This window comes from Schistocerca serialis, unplaced genomic scaffold (assembly GCF_023864345.2).
Source record: "Schistocerca serialis cubense isolate TAMUIC-IGC-003099 unplaced genomic scaffold, iqSchSeri2.2 HiC_scaffold_1401, whole genome shotgun sequence".
NCBI lineage: Eukaryota > Metazoa > Arthropoda > Insecta > Orthoptera > Acrididae > Schistocerca > Schistocerca serialis.
Window position 1 is genome coordinate 1,030,263 of NW_026047627.1, and position 22,713 is coordinate 1,052,975.

General features: G+C 42.3%; 1 protein-coding gene across 1 annotated transcript in view; it reads left to right on the top strand.

Moving 5' to 3' along the window:
- Positions 1 to 810: 810 nt before the first annotated feature.
- Positions 811 to 22,713, top strand: part of LOC126442702 (ankyrin-3-like) — a 57,210-nt gene continuing 35,307 nt past the window's right edge. Inside the window, exon 1 of the mRNA XM_050090751.1 lies at positions 811 to 826. The gene's annotated coding sequence lies outside the window, so the exon portion shown is untranslated. The remainder of the gene's footprint in view (positions 827 to 22,713) is intronic.

A 22,713-nucleotide genomic window follows, 5' to 3' on the forward strand; every position in this document is an offset into this window, starting at 1 on the left:
ACAGGCCTGCTCCCTCGTCAAGTGACGCGAGGCCCTGAGTGCACCGAAGAGCCAACGAGGCGTTCTGCCCGGTACGTGTGGAGGGTGTTTCGTGTACCGTCACTCAGGCCCATTCATTAAGGTTACCGTGAACGTGAACCTTCGTGTGTACTTTGATACATTCTCGGTGTCCAGGTGTTGCCGTTACTGAGCCGAGACTTCCTGCGATGCTCTTGGCTGGATAGTTTTTCTGTCGATGTTACGTACTGGTTGGCTAGCGCCCTCTAATTGAGACGGCCGCGGCTCCCGAGGAGAGGTGGCAGTGACAGGGGGAAGAAGGCAGCGCACGGGGCACCGCGAGAAGTCGGTCGGCGCTCCGTGTACTGCGGGGACGCACCGTGTTGACACTCCGGCGCCTGGGTCTGGCGGAAGCAGTCACCGGTCAACACGGGCTCTGTTGAAAGAGTCGGGTCTGTCTGGAATCCTGAGCAGAGCGCGGGGTTTACCCTGGCGTGCAAGTTAACGGCGAACTCCTGGGCTGACTGTAAATGGTGAGCCAGTTGTAGAACTTTTGCATGTCATTGCTCCGTGTAGCCTCTTTGCTGCGAGGCGTTGCGCAAGAATACTTCCAACGTCGGACGCCGAGAAAGTTTGACGAGGGATCGGTGGAAGGCAGGGGCAGGGGGTGAGAGGGGGAGGGGTTCTGGAGCAGAGGGCAGACTGGAGACACAGTAGGTGGGAGGTGTCAGCCCAGTCCGGCAGTGGCCTGGATATAGATACAAGGCTGTCTTCACCACAGCCAACACTACACTGGCTGCAGCGGCACGGAGCAGAACTCACACATCTGGTAAGTCTCTACATGTTTCTTCCAGCACTGTGCGGTGTGCTGTCCGTATCATTTTCCTCAAGTTGACAGTCTCCTGTCCTCAATGGTACCCTCCTTAAAATCAGTATCTGTGAAAACGAGAGTAGCTAGAGGTAGAACCGAGTTTTAATACAATTTTCTCAAACGTTTCTACCACCTCTAGCGCAATAGCTCTTGATATGCATTCCGGTACCGGTTCCCGTCATCTACGCATTTCAGCAGCTACTCATTGCTACGGCACAGTCTACGTAATGGCGCCACTGGCCACACTAACTATTGTTACATGTTGTGTGCCGCAGAAACAGGTTCCCGACCGCATGCTACTTTCGATGCAAACTTGTCAGATCCGACAGTAGATCTGCTGGAATACTGCCATACAGTCCTAATGTACAGGGTGATTCACGAAGATATGCAAATGTTTATTTACGGAGTTACGGCTAGTAAGAATTTTGCCTGAAATTTAGCAACTTCGTTAACATGAGGCCGTCGCAAAACCGTACGACGTTAAAGTAAAGCACGATTTCCATTTATTTTGTTGTTATTGGTCTGATCAATATAATAAAACATGTCCCAGACGTGTATCTGCAACAGTTTCCCAGAATATCCAGACAAGCAAAGGCGTAATTTTGTAAAATTTTAAATTTATTAACTACTTGGCCCACTTTGTTTTTTAAATTCCAGACAATTGCAGAAAGTTTTCAACAGAAGTTGTAAAGAACTTGGAAAAATTATGGTAAAAGCGTTAACTGAAACTGTATGAATGTGCCACATAATCTGTTTTTATTTATACCACAGCACACGTGAATTCCTGTTAAACCGGAAAAAAGCAAAGCTCACTATTAAGAACCTTGTACAAAGTACATACAATTTCGCAATACAGTCACAATCACAATAAATGTTCAAAAACGTCTCCACCGAGATCAGTGCATTCAGCTGCACTTGAATGAACAGATTTTGTTGCTCGTTTCAGTTTCACAGGGTTGTTCTTAATTTCGTCTATTTCATTCATAATGCGACCAAGTAACACCTCACGTGTATTGACTTTGTCCTTATAATCCATGTCTTCCACCCATCCCCATATACAAAAATCCATTAGTGTTAAATCGGGCAATCTGTGTGGCCACAGACGTGTAGCACCGCGACCAATCCTTTTCTGGGAAAAATGTTGATTTAAATGTGCAGTAACTGCGTTGGTGAAATGTGCAGGCACGCCGTCATGTTGAAAATACATTTGCAATCGCGTAGCAAGCGGAATATCTTCGGTCAAGTGGGGCATTTCTTCTTGAAGAAATTGTAAGTACGACTCGCCAGCTAGACGTCCTTTGGAAATGAACGGTCCAATAAAGTGTGCGTTGATTGTACGAGACCACAAATTTATGCTAAATCGCTGCTAGAAATTGCGTTGAACTGTTGCTTGTGGGTTTGCTTCAGACCATATGTGCTCGTTGAAAAAATTGTTTATACCATCTCGAGAAAACTGTGCCTCATCAATAAATAAAACGTATTTGTGTAACTGTCGATTACTTTTTAACCAGTTGCACAACTCCAAGCGAAGGGCAGGATCTCCCGGATCTAAATGATCCACTTTTTGTTTATGGTAGAGACACACATTATTGTACTTCAGTGTACACCATAACTTACATTGTGAAATGCCTAACCGTTGAGAGATACGTCGTGTACTGTACCCGGGCTACGTTGAACAGCATCCATGATATGCTCATCATCGCCTTCACGTACCGAACTCTCGTACTGATTATGAACGCTAGGTAGAGTACCTGTCTCCCGTAGCATTCGAAATACTCCACTACTGATTCGTCCATTCGGAATCCTCCGAGTTGGATAACGTACGCGATATTCGTTAATTTCAGCCGTAGCATTGCCATCACATTTTCCATAAATAAACACCATAGCGGCGTATTCCTACGTCGTAAATTTGAAAGGCATCCCTATTTCAGAAATAATCTACAAACTACAACAGTTACTACGTGGTTTTACTTCAATACACTGTTCTTATTGTGTTCTTTGACTGAACAGTACAGAAAACTAACTCGTTTCAAGGTTAGGGAACAACTCACAACGGTAGCCAACAATGACTTAAACGTTTCTACATTGTTAATAAAAAGTAAACAAATTTACTTCTATTACAACCTTTCCTTCTCTGGACGTTTCACTGCAGATACACGTCTGGGACATCTTTTATTAGATTCAACAGATCAGTAAGGTAAATGGAAATAGTGCTTTACTTTAACCTCATACAGTTTTGCGATGTCTTCATATTAGCGAAGTTGCTAAATTTCAGGCAAAACCCTTTATTACACATTTGCGGACCTATGTTTATATGAACTTTTCTCTTTATTTTTACATGTAGAATAACATATTAAAATATTTACATATCTTCGTGAATCACCCTGTATGGAAGATGTATTTGCGACGTGGCCCAGCTTGAGACACTCAGGATTGATAACTGACTCAACTTGCAACCTCTTGAGTTTTGTTTTCGAACGTCGCTTGGCAGCGGTGGGGGAGCAGGGCTCATAACAAAGGCCCCGGGTATGTGCCACCAGTTTCCAACGTTGGACCTCTCCTCGCGAGGATACCTGCTGCATGTGATGAAGGTTTTCCCACGAGTAGATGCCTAATGTATTCGAGAGAGCGCACCAGACTTCTCTGCAAAGATGTTATGCACTGAAGTGAATGTGGCAGTCGCGATACTGAAGACATTCTGGTGTGCAAAACGTGAACTGTGATTAAAAGTCTCCGGGCACCTAGCTGGAAATGACTTACAAGTTCGTGGCGCCCTCCATCAGTAATGCTGGAATACAATATGGTGTTGGCCCACCCTTAGCCTTGATGGCAGCGTCCACTCACGCAGGAATACGTTCAATCAGGTGCTGGAAGGTTTCTTAAGGAATGGCAGCCCATTCTTCAAGGAGTGATGCACTGAGGAGAGGTATCGATGTCAGTCGGTGTGGCCTGGCACGGCGTTCCAAAACATAGCTAAGGTGTTCTATAGGATTCAGGTCAGGACTCTGTGCAGGCCAGTCCATTACAGGGATGTTATTGTCGTGTAACCACTCGGCCAATGGCTGTGCATTATTAGCAGGCGCTCGATCTTGTTGAAAGATGCAATCACAATCCCCGAATTGCTCTTCAACAGTGAGAAGCACGAAGGTGCTTAAAACATCAATTTAGGCCTGTGGTGTGATGGTGCCACGCAAAACAACAAGGGGTAGAAACCCCTCCATGAAAAACGCGACTACACCATAACACCACCGTCTCCGAATTGTACTGTTGGCACTATACACCACGGCAGATGGCGTTCACTGGGAATTCGCCATACACACCTTGACCTCGGATCTCCACATTGTCTACCGTGAGTCGTCACTCCACACAATGTTTTTCCACTGTTCAATCTTCCAACGTTTACACTCCTTACACCAAGCGAGGCGTCGTTTGGCATTTACTAGCGTGATGTTTGGCTTATGAGCAGCCGCTCGAACACGAAACCCAAGTTTTCTCGCCGCCAACCTAAGCCACAGTACTTGCTGTGGATCGTATTGCAGTTTGGAATTTCAGTGTGATGGTCTGGGTAGATGTCTGTTCATACAACTGCAGGTGCTCTCTGTCATTCAACAGACGAGATCGGCCTGTACGCTTTTGTGCTGTATCACATTGGAAACAGTGGACCTAGTGATATTTAGGACTTTGGTATCTCATGTGCGGACATATGACACAAGTGACACCCAATGACCTGGCCACATTGTGAGTCTTGCAAAGCGCCCCATTCTGCTATCTCACGGTGACTAATGACTACAGAGTCGGTCATATGGAGTACCTGACAGTAGGTAGCAGAACAATGCACCTAATATGAAAAACTTATGAAACTTCCTGGCAGATTAAAACTGTGTGCCAGACCGAGACTCGAACTCGGGACCTTTGCCTTTCGCGGACAAGTGCTCTACCAACTTATGTTTATGGGGGCGTCCGGCCGGCCGCGGTGGCCGTGCGGTTCTAGGCACGTCAGTCCGGAACCGCGTGACTGCAACGGTCGCAGGTTCGAATCCTGCTTCGGGCATGGATGTGTGTGATGTGCTTAGGTTAGTTAGGTTTAAGTAGTTCTAAGTTCTAGGGGACTGATGACGTCAGATGTTAAGTCCCATAGTGCTCAGAGCCATTTGAACCATTTTTTTATGGGGGCTTTCGGATACTTTTGTTCACATAGTGTATGCCTATGATCTCCCATGCCATATTGGCTGCTCCATATAATAGGCATGTTGTGTTTGAATAGTAGTGGCTGGCCTAAGGAACCTGAATTACTGTGAAGCCTACTACTCGAGAGTATGAAGTGGTTTTACAGTGGGTAGGCTGTACTGAACGACATTGTGTTGGGTTCAAGTAGAAACTTCCTGGTTTATCGATTTTCTTTCCATGACAACATATCTGTCAGGGGCAGCGATTGGTTTCAAGCCCCTGATGAGAAAGCTGTACTCCACAATACTTTATCGACTTGTTTAGTGGGGGCTACATATGTGGGTGACCATGGCTGGGGAATGTTGAAATGGATAGAGGAGGGGATGGACTGAGGGAGGGACCATGAAATGATGGACAGGGTGAGATGATAGGAGGTGATGGACCAAGAGAGAAGGGGCAGGAGAAAATATAGAGATTGGAGTGGGAGGAGATGAAAACTGAGTGGCTGGGAGTAGAAGATGGTTGAGGAGAGGGGACTGGGGAAGATGAGTGGGGGATAGAAGCAGATGGGTGAGAGAGTTAGACAGGAGAGGAACAACGATGGGGAAGAAGAGATGGTTCAAAATGGCTCTAAGCACTATGGGACTTAACATCTGAAGTCATCAGTCCGGTAGACTTAGAACTACTTAAACCTAACTAAACTAAGGACATCACTCACATCCATGCCCAAGGCAGGATTTGAATCTGAGACCATAGCAGCAGCGTGGTTCCGGACTGAAGCACCTAGAACCAATCCACAATGGCCAGTGAAGAAGAGATGGGTTTGGAGAAGAGGGAGATGAGGACAGAAAGATAAAGAGGAAAGAGAAATGGTGGCAGAAGGGGATGGATAAGAGAAAGAGGCCAGAAGAAGATGGTTAGGGAAGGATGGGGAAGCTAAGGGAGAGGGTGCAAGAGGAAATGTATATACAGAGGGCAGATTTAGATGGAATAACAGATTGGGGGCAGAAAGAGATGGAGAGTGAGGAGAGGCTATCGACAAAGTTGGGAGGAGGATATGGACTGAGAAAAGGGGAAGGAGAAAATGGAGAGAGGGGGGTGAAGAAGATGGACTGAGAGAGGGGAGGAGGAGATGTAGAGAGAGTGTGGAGGAGATAATCAGAGGTAGAGGGAGAATGAGGTGAACTGAGAGGGGGGAGGATGCCGGAGCCAGATGGATAGTGTAGATGGGTAGCAGTAAGATGGAAAATGATGGCATAGGACGAGACAGACAGAGGGGTGAGGAGGAGATGGATGAAGACAGTGTGCAGGCAGAGATGTATACAATATATGTGCCATATACGTTTGCAACTGAAACTGTGGGAACAGTAACATACAACTGGTCCTCTAAACTTTACGCCCATATCACAAACATTATAGTTAGTAAGATTTTGGAACGTACAGGCTGTTCCAACTTTATAAAGTACTTTAAATCATTGGCACATGGACAGCACTCACCTAGAAAATATCTTTCTTATGGTACACTACTGGATATTTGTTCACACAAAGTAATTATTGCTATTGACAGAGTACCTGTAGTTGATTTCATAATTCTAGACCTATAGATAGCTTTTGACACAATTCCTCACAACCAGCTTCTAATAAAATCGCATTCATGGTTTCGTGAGTTCACGCTATAAAGCTCTCATTATTCATTTCTTGGTGCTCCATCTCTCTTTCCATTCCTCTTTATCCCCATCCACCACCATCTGCCCCTCTCTCTAGCATCCCTTCGCTATGTATTTCAACCTCCCCCCAGCCATACCCATCCAGACATGTAGCCCCTATTGAACGTGATGACAAAACAAGCCGATAATACTCCCACAACACACCTATAAAACTGGGTGGCGTACATGTCAGGGGCTTGAAACTAATTTCCTCTGTTGATTTGTATGTTGTGGTGCTCTGTATGGCGTCTGCAGGGTGAACCATCTAAAACTTGCACTGCAAATATTATGGAAACGGGAAGTGATCTTGACGTGCAGTTTTCACAGAATGAATTGGAAGCCAGGGTCTCGTACTGTTAGCCAATACACAGATTGCAACAATACTTAGAAAGTATATTTTCTGTATCTGCAATTTTTCAAATGAAATAAATCTTACTGCCAGTAACAAACTAAAAACAGAGTCAACTAGAATTTCAGTGCTGTTTGCTGCAGAAGTCTAGTGCGAGCCAGTTATGGGATATCACATTGTGAAAAGTTTCCACATTGACACTACTTTGTGCCATTCAACCTGTGTAGTTGTTAGATCGATGTTGTTATGTTGGTTTACGGTGTACTTGTGTGTTCCTGGATTGCACTGCTATCAGTTACTATGTGACAGCCTAAGCAGTAGCTCATGTGTGTACAATGGAATTTATCACTGCAGTAGAAGCCGACATGTTCATGATGCATGGAGAGTGTAGGAAGAATGCAGTTAGTTCTTCTACAGTGCATGCGGCAGGTTCCCAATCTCTGCCATCTTCTCAATCAGTTGTGTAAAAGTGATAGTGTAACAAGTAGGGAACATAACAGAATGAAACAAGTTATGACAGATGGGGGTAATTAATTTTCTTGCTGTTGTTGCAGTTGATCAACACATTACCTCCTGTGCAATCGCTTGTGGAAGTGGCATGGGTCAGGCAAGTGTCTTACGCATTGTCCATCAGCCTAAATTCCATCACTGTTACGCCTACCTGAATCAAGAGCTCCATGGAAACAATTATAAGATTAGTGTTAACTTCTGTACATGGGCATTAAGACTAGTACTCCAGATGTTTCATGTGTCTAGTTTAGTAGTGAAGCCAGGTAAATCCCCAGAACTTGCACTATGGGTATGTTGACAATCCCCATTGGCTTCCTCAGGTGGTACATCAGCGCCTATGAAGTGTAAACATTTGCTGTGGGATAGTAAACAATCAGATCACAGGCATGCGTTTCACAGGCAGAACACTGAATGCGCACAACTGTCAGAGCCCCCTAACAAACCATCTCCCACAGATACTGGAAGGCTTCCCTCTGCACACATGGAAGAACCTGTGTTACCAATACGACCGCTGTCCAGTACATAGTGGGTGGAGTATTACAGCGTGTCTTCACAAATTGTTTCCAAAACGTTAGATTGGATGCAGAGGACCAGTACGTTAGCTGCCCCATTTTCTATATTTTATGCCTGTAGACTTTTTCTGTGGGGAAAGCTGAAAGACGCTGTCTGCAAGGGCATACCGACTACACTTCATGATACGCAACGACGCACGACTGCAGCCTGCTCGGAGATGTTCGGCGAAACGCTAGCATGTGTGCAGCAGTCGCTCCATACCAGATAGGAGACGAGTGCTGCCACTCAGGTGGTCATTCTGAACACAACCTGCGATGGTCAGTCAGTTACCTCGTTACTGCCAAGAATCCACATACGTAGTGCATGCATTTGTGTTGTCGTTTAGTGTGTACTACCACAAGTGACAGGTGGCAACTTTCCAAAGTATTTACGAGATTGTAAACTGCTTGCACTAGAATCCTGCAACAAACCAACTAACATTATAATTTATGCTATTTTTAGTTTCTTAATGTCAATAAGCATTGTTCCATTCAAAAAGTGAACTTTTGCACAAAAAGTACACTTTATAAATATTATTACAAACTGTTTATTGGCCAACAACATTGGCCCCTGACTATCAACACACTCTTGATAACTGCGCATCAATAGCACTCTCCATCTCCGCAATATTTTCGGTGCAAATTTTATGTAAGTCACCCTGTATGTATACTTTAAATTTTCTTTTACACGTATAGCAGCAACCAAGCTACTGTCCTGGAAACTAGCATGAGTTCTTGCAGCTCCTATGTGACCAACCGGTACATCTGAACATTATGAAGCACCGAGAAGAAAACGAACGATTGACACATAATCAGCACAGACTCATAAAATATCGTTCTTTTAAAACACGACTAGCTCTTTTTACTCACGAAGTAATAAGTGCTATCGACGGGGGACTCCTATTTTTAGATATCCAGAAGGCTTTCGACACCGTTCCTCACAAGCATCTTCTAACCAAACTGCGTGCCTATGGAATATCACCTCAGTTGTGCGACTGGATTCGTGATTTCCTGTCCGAAATGTCACAGTTCGAAGTAACAACGAAAATATATAGAGTAAAACAGAAGTAATATCCGGCGTTCCCCAAGGAAGTGCTATAGGCCCTCTATTGTTCCTAATCTATATTATATATCGTCTTGTTATGTCAGCAGATGACTTAACCGAATTGCAAAATGATTTAGGTAAGATACCTGTGTGGTGCGGAAATCTATATATATATTGTGATGTGATTCAACAAGGCATGAGTAGTGAAACCAAAAGACGGCTAGAGCTAACCATGAATGCCTGTGTGCGTTACACCTGCAACATTCGCCGATATGATCATGTTAGTGCTTCATACTCCGAGCTAGGGTGGCTGCGGCCGGACAAATTGCGTGACTACTTCACTCTATGTCTACTTCACCGACTCCTCGTCGCACAAGCACCCCAGTACCTTGCTTCAGAGATTAAACACCTGTCATGCCATCATAATCGAAACACGAGGTCACTCTTATTTGGTATCCTAACTGTGCCTACCCAAAAAACAAAAACTTTTGCAAACTCCTTCTCAGTTGCCGCTGTCCGCCTCTGGAACAAATTGCCCCTTACCTTGCGCAAAATTCAATCTCCTGCTGCTTTCAAGAAGAAGTTGAAGCATTTCCTACTATCATCCTCGTAAAGTTCTCCACAAAATTAATGTACAAGTCCAATCCTCTCATATGTCAAATAGCAACGCTAGCTTCTCCTATCTTGCTCCTTTCTCTTCTTCCTCTGCATCTATCTCTATTAGCCACGCAATCTTCTTTTCCTTTATATTTCCTTAATTATGTTTCATCATGTCTCTCTATTCTTCTCCTCCCTCCACCATGAGTCTCCCTCATACTCCTTGCTGCCAACACTCCTATCTAAAATCTCTCTCTTGAATAATGTCTAATTATAACAGTGCTTATGATCTAAGAATATAAACTCTATATGTATGTATTTTTCCAGGTGAGCCTTTCTATTTGTTTATTTCACTTTTTGTACTAGATGTAGTTTAAAATATATGAATGTAAAATAAGTAAAATGCCTGGTTAGATGTAAGAGAGGGCCTCTTGCCAGGTTAAAAAAATCAATAAATAAATAAAAATAAATAAATATTAAAGACATACGAGAAAAACTGAGTAGCCTTCTTAGGATCTCTGCAGATGATGCTGTCATTCATCGTCTTGTTATGTCATCAGATGACCTAACCGAATAGCAAAATGATTTAGGTAAAATACCTGTGTGGTGCGGAAAATGGCAATTGACCCTGAATAAAAAAAAAGTGTGAAGTTATTCTAAAGTACTAAAAGAAATCCACTAAATTTCGATTACAGGATAAGTCACACAAATCTGAAGGCTGTAAATTCAACTAAATACGTTGGGATTGCAATTACAAATAACCTAAATTGGAATGATGTTGTGGGTAGAGCAAATCAAAGACTGTGATTCATTGGCAGAACACTTAGAAGGTGCAACAGGTCAACTAAAGTGACTGCTTACACCACGCTTGTCCGTCCTGTTCTGGAGTATTGCTATGCGGTGTGGTATCCCCATCAGGTGGTACTGACGGATGACACCGAAAAAGTTCAAAGAAGGGTTGCTCGTTTTATATTATCACGAAATAGGGGAGATAGTGCCACAGAAATGATATGTGAATTGGACTGGCAATCATTAAAACAAAGGCGTTTTTCGTCGCAATGGGATCTTCTTATGAAATATCAATCACCATTTTCTTCCTCCGATTGCGAAAACATTCTGTTGGCACCCACCTACATAGGGAGAAAATATCATCACGATAAAACAAGAGCGATCCTGGCTCACATAGAAAAATTTAAGTACTGGTTTTTCCCACGCGCCATTCGAGAGAGGAACGGTAGAGCGACTGCTTGAAGGTGGTTCATTTAACCCTCTGCCAGGCACTTTAATGTGAGCAGCAGAGCAATCACGTAGATATAGGTGTAGATATAGAACCCTTCATAGCATGTGGGGTTCTATCTAAAAAAATCCACTGACAGCGTACGATTTCATTCCTCTGCTGAATGTACCCAACAGTCATTTGGGAAGCTTGAGAAAGGGGCACATGTTGCCACTGGGCCCAACCTGTGGAGCAGAGGACACTGAAGTGTCGCCCTCTTGTGACGCAGTCGCCATGCAGAGCAGACGCTCTTGTATTTGCAGCTTTCAGTCGCATCTGACGGCCCTTTGCCGACTGTTCCCTTCTCTGCTCTCTGGGACCAGAAACCAGCTTGCTCATAACACGCGCTACCTTCTTCTCTCTTTCCTACACCAGTAGTTCACTAACAGAGTGATGAATGTCCCTAAAGTCCATTCTGGACAAGACCTTGTGAATTCCGTAATTTACAAAATGTACAATGAGGTTGGTTTCCCTGCTAGTGCTCTTCTCTCACATTTTTGACACAGTCCACTTTCACAATTGGTGTGATTTGTACAATTGTTGTGAACTGGTTTTGACTTTACCACTACACAGAAAACTGGTAACATTTGTTGTACATAAAGATAGTGAGTGAGTAATGTATGAGGGAGTACCGGATTTTCCTTAATATATGCCAGATGAGTCATGTAAACTTTTGACCTTGAAGATCCACAATGTGATCAACAGTATCCGGACTTACAAGTTCGTGGCCTCTCCACCGGTAATTCTAGAATACAATATGGTGTTGGCTCACCCTTTGCCTTGATGACAGCTTCCAGTCTCGCAGGCATACGTTAAACCAGGTGGTGGAAGGTTTCTTGGGGAATGGCAGCCCATTCTTCATCAAGTGCTGCACTGAAGAGAGATATCAATATCTTTCGGTGATGCCTGGCATGATGTCGGCGTTCCAGAAGAATCCAAAGGTGTTCCATAGTACACAGGTCAGGAATCTGTGCAGGACAGTTCATTACAGCAATGTTATAGTCGTCTAACCACTCCGCCTTAAACCTTGCATTATGAACAGGTGCTCGATCGTGTTGAAAGCTGCAATCGCCATCCCCGAATTGCTCTTCAACAGTGAGAAGCAATGAGATGCTTAATATATCAATATAGGCCTGTGCTGTGATAGTGCCACGCAAAAAACAAGGGGTGCAAGCTCCCTCCATGAAAAATACGACCAGCCGGCCTGAGTGGCCGAGCGGTTCCAGGCGCTACAGTCCGGAACCGCGCGACCGCTACGGTCGCAGGTTCGAATCCTGCCTCGGGTATGGATGTGTGTTATGTCCTTAGGTTAGTTAGGTTTAAGTAGTTCTAAGTCTAGAGGACTGATGACCTTAGAAGTTAACTCCCATAGTGCTCAGAGCCATTTGAACCATTTTTGAAAAACACGACCACACCATAACACCACCGCCTCCGAATTTTACTGTTTGCACTACACACGCTGGCAGATGACGTTCACTGGACATTCTCGATAACCACACCTGCCATCGGCTCGCCAAATTGTGTACCGAGATTGTCACTCCACACAACGTTCTTCCACTGTTCAGTCGTCCAATGTTTACGCTCCTTACAGCAAGCGCGGCTTTGTTTGGCATTTACCTGCGTGGTGTGTGGCTTACGAGCAGCCGCTCGATCAAGTTTACTGTCACAGTAGTTACAGTGGATCCTGATGCAGCTTGGAATTCCTGTGTGATGGTCTGGATAGATGTCTGCCTATTACACATTACGGCCCTCTTCAACTGTCGGCAGTCTCTGTCAGTCAACAGACGAGGTCAGACTGTACGCTTTTGTGCTGTATGTGTCGCTTCACGTTTCCATCTCACTATCACATGGCAGATAGTGGACCTGTGGATGTGTAGTAGTGTGGAAATCTCGCGTACAGACGTATTATACAAGCGACGTCTAATCGCCTGACCATGTTCGAAGTCCGTGAATTTTTGTGAATTTTTTGATTAATTTCAGCCAAAAATAACAAAGTTGCTCTATGATATCCGCAGAAGGTTGTGGGTATATTTCTCCAATTAAGTGCAGTGTAGCTATTCCGATTTTCATCTGAAATCAGAAAGGAACTGATTTTACATTAATAACTCATTTTCTAAGAATATGAACATCAATTCAGGTGAACATAATGAAAATTAAAAATTGTGCAGCAGTTGGAACAATTTACTTTGATCTTCACGATTTTTCTCCAGTTAAGATAAGAAAAATACCGTTAAAATCTCCTCATAAGTTGGTTCATATAATTCATAATTTTATACACAATCATACTATCACTTTTAATAATGATCGATTGAATACTTTTTGAGTTAGACTGTACGCAAATGTGAAAAAAAGTCATTTCGAAATGAACCCGTTTGAAAAATAAATTCTTGGAAACTGGAAAGTCAAGAAAGTCAACAATAATATAAAATGTTTACCAATTAATTTGCGATTCCAGCGCCATATAGTAATCAGTCTTCTTCCTCACAGGCCTCATTTTGCGCTTGCAGCAGTGCTTTCCGAGCTTTCCGACCTTCCTTCGATTCAATGAGCTTCGTCGATTCTGCTGGCGCACGCGCTGGTTATCCATTTGTTCGGCATTATTGAAGCTTCACGTGGCTCCTACAATTCCTGCCTCGTTCATGACCATCAGAAGGGATGAATTTCCTTCATTGAATAATCCAGCTGCTAAATACGTGCCAAATCAACCAATTTTAGTCCGGAGTGCAAGTGTTTGGGAGCTAACCGCCAAATAGTCGAATTAAAAGTTTCGTTCGCATTTTGGTGTGGCCATCTAAACATTTCTCTAGTAATTCATCCCTTGATAAATCTTATTTCGGGAGAATTTCCTTCTGTACGTCTATTCTATGCTCACAAAATCCAAACGAATGCGAATTTCGCTATGAAATTTTGACAGAGTGTTCTTGGATAGTTAACGATTCATACAATAAAAATTCGATTTTTAGAACCTCCTAGTGCGGTTTCCCCATTAACCGTCGCAATCTAAATTAGGTTATAATATTTATTTAGATTTGTCGATTTTCTATCCAGTTTGTTGAAAGTAAATGAATTTTGGAGCTATATTTACTCATTAAATTACAGATCCTCCAGCAGTTGTTTATTTGGCCTGACAACATTGTCCTTACATCATGTTCTGCAGAAGAGTTAGTTGGTTCATCGGCACTTTTGTCGCAGTACTTACAGCTGCCGACTATAGCGACTCTCACTCCAGTACAGGTACAGATTTTACTTGCATAAATTGACGTCAGTCTGTACATGATAATGAATAACCAGTTTTAGTAGGTAATGAAAAACATATTCAATATTTTCATTAAGTAATTTATAAATTTGTTTTTCAGGATTCGACCCTGAACTCACAGTCTACCACTTTGGAACTGGCAATCCGTGTAAGTGTCATTATTTTCCACTACTTCCAGAAACTTTTCATGGTTCAAGAAATTCATGCAGTGCAAACTTATGTCATTGTGCTAGGCTTACTTCTTGATTTAATAACTGATTTCGGTCACCGTTTAATCATTTGATTATTATGTATGGAATCCGTAACATCACTGAGTTTCTATATCCTATACGCGATAGGAGTTGGAATACAGTTTACTTATGTGTTACACACGTGTTGGTAGATCTTTAGAGTGATAATCAACCCATTTTGTGACACGTGTTAATAATACTTTCATAAGGATTCAGATGTCCACTTCTAGATCAGTATAACACATGAACAGACGAAACTAAACAGCATCTAATTTACATAAGTAGTTATGGTATACAGATATTTTACATGTCTTCCAGGATTACAGAAGTACATTGTACACCGCCTTCCATAAATTTATATTGACTACAGAAAAACATTGTCACGTTCAAAATACTTATATGAAGCGTGCGCACGAATAACGCTGTATGGCACATTTTGACATTTCGTAGAATCGTGTGGAATAATGCTGTATACAGCAGTCTGCATCGCCTGCTGTTATAATTGACATGTTCACCGTGCGAGGGCAACACTAAACAGCGACGAGACGTGCACAGTTTTCGCACCTCTGCGAGAACAATGCTGTATGTTACAAGAATGGCGGAGTGCAGCAAATGACGCTTACCGCAAGTGGTTTGAAACGTGCAAATAATGCACGGAAAAGGAAAATCAACACTGACAGCAGGATATTAAGAGGAAAAGGCTTCGTGATGCTGGACTGGAACATAAATCACGAAGAGGAAAGGTAGTCCGTGCGAAACAGCCTCCAACACAGGTGAGTGGAATAATGCTGTATGGGTTTTACAAATATTTGTATGTCTTTAGAGAAGCATATGTGTCCTGTAAAGCAGCGACGTGCCCTGTAGAGTACATGGCTCTAATGACATGTTATGTGTATCTTCTAAAAACATTACAGTAAAAGTATGTAACGTGAATGAAATTAACTACAGTTCTGTAGTTATCATTGGCGAAAAAGTAGAATACTAAGTCTTAGTAATGCTGTATTATTAAAAGAGAATGTGAAATTTGATAATCTAGTTGAATATTAGTTAGTAATAGTGATTGTTTTCGTCATTCAGGATCGCGTATGCAATGCAGAAGTGTGCTCAAAAGAAGGACGCAAGGACATAAATCTGGATATGAAGTTAAAGCTGTACGAAGAATATCATGCCTTACCATACGATGAGCAGTCCATATACTTAATAAAATCCATGGAAATTGACGTGCCAGCCAAGCGCAAGAGAGGTAAGACAGACGATACTTCACGGAAATAAGCTACTTTCAAACACAAAGTTTACTCAAAAGATGTGTGTCAAAAAACATTGCTTGACATATTCTCCATCACCTAGCGACGAATGCAGACTGCAACGTAAAGTAAAAGGTGGAATAACCACTCCCAAAGACGGTAAACATTACAAAAGGCCACACGCCATATTAAATGACGACAGGGCTCTTATGCGGCAACACATATCGAGTTTCCCAAAGCAGATGAGCCATTGCAGCAGGAATAAATCCTCAAAAGAATGTCTGCACTCCGATCTCAACCTCTATAGAATGTATCGGTTGTTTATCGAAAAGTTTCCTGATAAGTCAATAAGCAGGTCATACTATCAAAGTGTGTTTCAAACAGATTTTAATCTGCATTTCTGAATACCTAGATCAGATACTTGCAGACTGTGCGATTTGTTGTTTAAAAAAAATGGTTCAAATGGCTCTGAGCACTATGGGACTCAACTGCTGAGGTCATTAGTCCCCTAGAACTTAGAACTAGTTAAACCTAACTAACCTAAGGACTTCACACACATCCATGCCCGAGGCAGGATTCGAACCTGCGACCGTAGCGGTCTCCCGGTTCCAGACTGCAGCGCCAGAACCGCGCGGCCACTTCGGCCGGCCTTTGTTGTTTAACAAAATGATTGCAGCTTCTGATGAAATAGAACTGCACAAGATCGAAATTGAGTCAGTTGCATCATTCAAGGGCAGACCAAACATACAAAGCCCTAAAAAAACGATACGGAAATGGCTAAGAGGAATAACAATATACATGTTATATGTGTTGACCTACAACAGGTTTTACTTTATCCTACATTGACTCATTCCACGGTATTGTACCAGAGAGAGCTGTCGTCGTATAATTTCACGATTCGTGACGTTGGTACTGGAAACATCACCGTAAGTTTGTGGGATGAATCCACCGCAAGGAGAGGTTCAGCCGAAGTAGTTTCCTGTCTGCTTAAATTTGTGACAATTATGATACGCTTGAAGAAGGTATGGAACGAAAACTAATTGTTTGGTCTGACCGCTGTGTCGGGCAGAACAACTGGAGAGTTTTAGCGCTTTATTTCTATCTGATCAGCTGCAACTACTTTACAGAAATACATCAAAAGTTTCTATGTTCGGGTCACAGTTTCCTACCTTGTGACAGGGATTTTGCTGTCATCGAGAAAAGAAAGAAAGTGTAAAAAGTTATGGTTCCTTCAGAATGGAAGCACGTCATTGCTAACGCCTTTCTCGATCCTTCAAAACTGATCATTCACGAGATGATGATGGAAGACTTCAAGGACATTGGATCCATCGAGTTGCTTTTGAAGAAGCCGCCTGCTTTGAAAATTACCGGTGTACTTTGGTTGAAGCCGTATACTGACGATACTCGAGGTATAAGCGTGCGCCGTACCCACAATGTGCTTCGCCCATAGGAAAGACACTGTATTGTAAAGCATGGTTGTGAACATCAAGTAAAAAATTGTCCATTGCCTTCTGAATTCCGGTTGCTCTATAACGGGACACTGAAAGTTCATAAGGAGAAGAAAAGGGATCTATTGGACATGACGAAATATATGGAACCAAAATACAGGAAGTTTTATGAAAACCTGCTGTGCGGCAACTGACTAGAATGCACTAAATTTGAGCCTAAACTTGATAAACTAATGTTGTATTTTTTTAAGTCAAGCAATTCAGTTTACAACAGATATTATTTGGTATCTTGTTTTAAATCTCTTACTTACTATTTTTGGATTCTAGACACCTTATATTTACAGCAGACCATTGGCTGATGTGGAATAAGACTGTCTATCCATTGCCATACAGCGTTATTCCATTTTAAAACTTACTTATTTTCGAAAAATCTGTGCTTAGCGCAATTTAAATAACGAGAAATTAGTATTTTCCACAGTCTGTATGCACAAACAATACATATCTGCTATTACATTATTATATCGTATTAATTCTCTGGAACTAACAGTTTTTGTCAATTTCCCAACAACTGCAAAATGTGCCATACAGCGTTATTCGTGCGCACGCTTCACATAACCAATTAAAAATATGAATCTGATAATAGTAATCATCTCAGGAGGTATCCATCAGAAATTGTGAGGCTTGTGATAACTACATTATATCCCTGTGTTTTATGTTTTTTAATTCAGTGAGGTGTGCGTTCAAAATTATGGTACGTTTGCTTCCAACGTGTCCTTTCATCAATGGTAGAATTTTTAAATTAATAGTGGATGTCATCATTGTGGTTCAGCTGAACATTTGCTTTCGCGTAAAACAGAGTTCCATAGAACCGTTCACATGAGGCAAAAAGTAAATTTTGAAGGAGTGTTAACTATTCCCATCTATAAAGACAACTTGTAGCACTTACTCCTTCAATTTATTTTGAACAATGTGCTAGTCTCTTTTCTTGGTAATAATGGTTATTTTAGGAAGACAGGTATGCCCTTAAGAACCAGTTACGTGGCGCATGCTGTAACTATACCAGTAGCTTTGTGATTTTCTTGTTAGTAACATTACTAAACCAATAATAAACCAAAACCCGTCGAGTTACCTCTTCACAGTGTGAGATATGTAATGTCCCCTATTACGATTGTTATCTGAGTGAATGTCCATCAAATTATTGCTATTTAATTTCTGTAACAATACGTTATAGAAAGAAACCACGTCTACATTTTCGTAATAGTATGTACTTGATACGTACATTGTTTGAAAGGAACCACGTGGTAAACAAACGTCTGTAGACCATAAATGTGTAGTAACCACGTTGGTGTCGTCTGTAAGCATTAATTTAATTTCACATCTAATTAACGCCTGCTGTGTGCAGATTGTTACCAGAAATTGGAAGCAGAAGAGGACGCCAGGCTCTACAAAAATGTAACTCCCTATTCTGATACCACGGAAACTTCCTGTGAATGAGACAAGGTTTTAGCCAGTTACCTGATGAGTTACTGATTTTATAATTGCTAATGGCAGGCTGAAGAGCACTAAGGCTTTAGTCAAATCACACAAGGTATTTAGAGAAAAACAAATTCTTTTTCATCGCTCTAAGATATTCACAAATACAAAGATTGGAATATTCGTCTGAAAACCAAAGTATTTTTATTCGTATTTGCAAAACATTCAATACATTTGATTGTATGAATTAATTATTTTAATAATTTGAGGTTCTCCACATTTGTAATATCCACATAGAGTTCCCTGGGAATTTGTGTGTGGTGCCTTTTTCGAAAGAGTTCACATGATGGTGTATTTCATTTTGATAAGACAAATACCGTGGTGAAGTGCTGCATTAAAACATGAGTGAAATCCATGTATTGCCTCTATTTCCCCAGAGTTTGTTTTCGGCTGTGTACTGCCATATCATGTGACGCTTATTTCTGGAAGGCAGGATGGTTTTGTTGAGTTACCCAGTGGTTACACACAGGCGACTCATAACTTTCATGTAAAATATTGGGAGTTAGTTGTTCTAGGATATACATTGCAAGTCTAATGTCAGTGACATTTGAGCATCTCATGTGCCTGCTCAGTGTGTCTCATATGCCGTCTGCCTAGTCTGATGCACTATCGCAACTTCCTCCCTGTGCCAACCTCTTACCTTCAGAGTAGAACTTGTTATCTCCCGTTCAATGTTCAAAATTCATACACGACTGTACTCAGGACGAAAAATCTTAGAAATACTTTCTTTATGTTTGATTGTAGTAGACATCTTCGGTGGAGGAAAACCATCTTTCCCTCTGCAAGTCTGCCTCTTAAATCCGCATTACTTTGTCCTTCATCCGTAATCTTGCTTTCAAGGAAGCAAAATTCCTTCACTTCCTCTATTTTGTGATCGCAGACTTTGACGTTAAGTTTAAAGCTAATCTCATTTCTGGTATTCTTCATTACGTTTATCTTTCATTTGTTTACACTCAGTACATATCTGCATTCATTTGACCCCCCATTCCATACCACAGACCTTGTAATTCTTCCTGACGTGTTTTAAATTAATCTTCTCCATGGCACTTTATAACAATGAATGTTAATCCAACTCCCGCACTTGTCTTTTATTTTCATTACGGTTTCCTAAATGTACTGATTAGACAGCGGGGGAGAAACACCGTTTCATTACCTTACACTCTCATTAAGCCGACATCTTTTCTCATAGTCTTCCGTTCTTATAGCTTATTTTTCGTTCCCATACATGTTATATATTACCCAAATTTCCGAGTATTTATAATCTTTTACGCTGTAGAACGCTTTTTCTAGGTCGAAGAATTCTATGCAAGTATCCTGATTCTTCCTAACTCTTGCATACATTACCAATTGGAATTTAGCAGTTGTCTTTTGCATTCTGTCGTGTTTCTTATGCACCGACGCTACATCTGTTCTCCTGAACGGAGCTTTGTATGTGGACCACAGTCTCTTCCAGCCCCTCACCCTCCCAACGACGCAAGACTCTTAAGCTTAACAGCGAGGTGATATATACAGGGGGATGGCACATTGTAATACTTGAGAATCGAGGCAATCCTCTTGGCTGCCAGATCTGTCCTTTCGTTCCTCGCAATTCCGAAGTGTCCTGGTACCCAGCAAAATCACACCAAAATTCCCAGTCGTTGTAAATGGAGCAGGGAATAGCTTCCTTGCTGAGTACTAACGTTTCACAGAGTGAAGGGCACTTAGAGAATCGGAAGAGACAAGAAATTTATCACTGGAAGAATGTCTCACCTACTCCAATGACCCCAAGATCGCATAAAATTCTGCATGAAAGACAGTAAACGCTTAAGGCAGTCTTATCTTGAAGACAAGATCTGGCAAAACAACAGAGCAACCAGCAGAATCCCCTTGTAGCGATCCATGCATTAAAACCGCTATATTGTTGTAGAGCCCAGGTAAAATATCAGAAAATATGTCATTAAAAACGGAAGCAGGAGTGTAATCTCTCTTGTAGCGCCCCAAATCTAAAATAGTTCTGGGTCTCTCCAGTAACCAGGGCAGCAGGCAGTTAAAACCCTGGATTTGGGGCACTACTGGCTCCTCACTGAGAGACCCCAGCACACGGTGCACGTGGATCCCAAATGGCACTGTGGCTCTTAAACGGTTGGAAATAAGACGGATGAGCAGCATTATAGTGTGTGGGTGAAGTTGTAGCAGTGAGGAACTTGCACACCTGATGCACTAGGAGGAGCTGCTGGTGGACGATAAGTGGTGATTCCCGAGCCTCAACACATAGGCTTGGTATGGGGCTGGTCCTATAGCGACCTGTGGCCAACTGGAGTCCCTCAAGGTGGACAGTGTCAATTCTCTTCAAATCAGAAGGCCTCCCCAAAGCATAAGCCATGCACCCATAGTACAGCCATGAACGCATGAAAGCCGCATAAAACTCCAATGCTCAGACACACATTGCTGCAGCTCAAAGCAAGTTCTTTAGCTGTCAGAATCTACATTCCTAAATCGCTAAATCGGTAGCTAGGCACTACAGCATCTCCCAGGAATGCTGGTCCCCATGTGCCGCAATGCCAGCTCCCTTGAGCATCAGCTCTCATTTTTTTTTTTTTTTGGTCATCAGTCTACTGACTGGTTTGATGCGGCCCGCCACGAATTCCTTTCCTGTGCTAACCTTTTCATCTCAGATTAGCTCTTGCAACCTACGTCCTCAATTATTTGCTTGACATATTCCAATCTCTGTCTTCCTCTACAGTTTTTGCCCTCTACAGCTCCCTCTAGTACCATGGAAGTCATTCCCTCATGTCTTAGAAGATGTCCTATCAACCTGTCCCTTCTCCTTATCAGTGTTTTCCACATATTCCTTTCCGATTCTGCGTAGAACCTCCTCATTCCTTACCTTATCAGTCCACCTAATCTTCAACATTCGTCTATAGCACCACATCTCAAGTGCTTCGATTCTCTTCTCTTCCGGATTTCCCACAGTCCATGTTTCACTACCATACAATGCTGTACTCCAGACGTACATCCTCAGAAATTTCTTCCTCAAATTAAGGCCGGTATTTGATATTAGTAGACCTCTTTTGGCCAGAAATGCCTTTTTTGCCATAGCGAGTCTGCTTTTGATGGGCTCCTTGCTCCCTTTACTGCCTAGGTAGCAGAATTCCTTAACTTCATTGACTTCGTGACCATCAATCCAGATGTTAAGTTTCTCGCTGTTCTCATTTCTACTACTTCTCATTACCTTCGTCTTTCTCAGATTTACTCTCAACCATACTGTGTACTCATTAGGCTGTTCATTCCGTTCAGCATATCATTTAATTCTTCTTCACTTTCACTCAGGATAGCAATGTCATCAGCGAATCGTATCATTGATATCCTTTCACCTTGTATTTTAATTCCACTCCTGAACCTTGCTTTTATTTCCATCATTGCTTCCTCGATGTACAGATTGAAGAGTAGGGGCGAAAGGCTGCAGCCTTGTCTTACACTCTTCTTATTACGAGCACTTCGTTCTTGATCGTCCACTCTTATTATTCCCTCTTGGTTGTTGTACATATTGTATATGACCCGTCTCTCCCTATAGCTTACCCCTACTTTTTTCAGAATCTCGAACAGCTTGCACCATTTTATATTGCCGAACGCTTTTTCCAGGTCGACAAATCCTATGAAAGTGTCTTGATTTTTCTTTAGCCTTGCTTCCATTATTAGCCGTAACGTCAGAATTGCCTCTCTCGTCCCTTTACTTTTCCTAAAGCGAAACTGATCGTCACCTAGCGCATTCTCAATTTTCTTTTCCAGTCTTCTGTATATTATTCTTGTAAGCAGCTTCGATGCATGAGCTATTAAGCTGATTGTGCGATAATTCTCGCACTTGTCAGCTCTTGCCGTCTTCGGGATTGTGTGGATGATGCTTTTCCGAAAGTCAGATGGTATGTCGCCAGACTCATATATTCTACACACCAA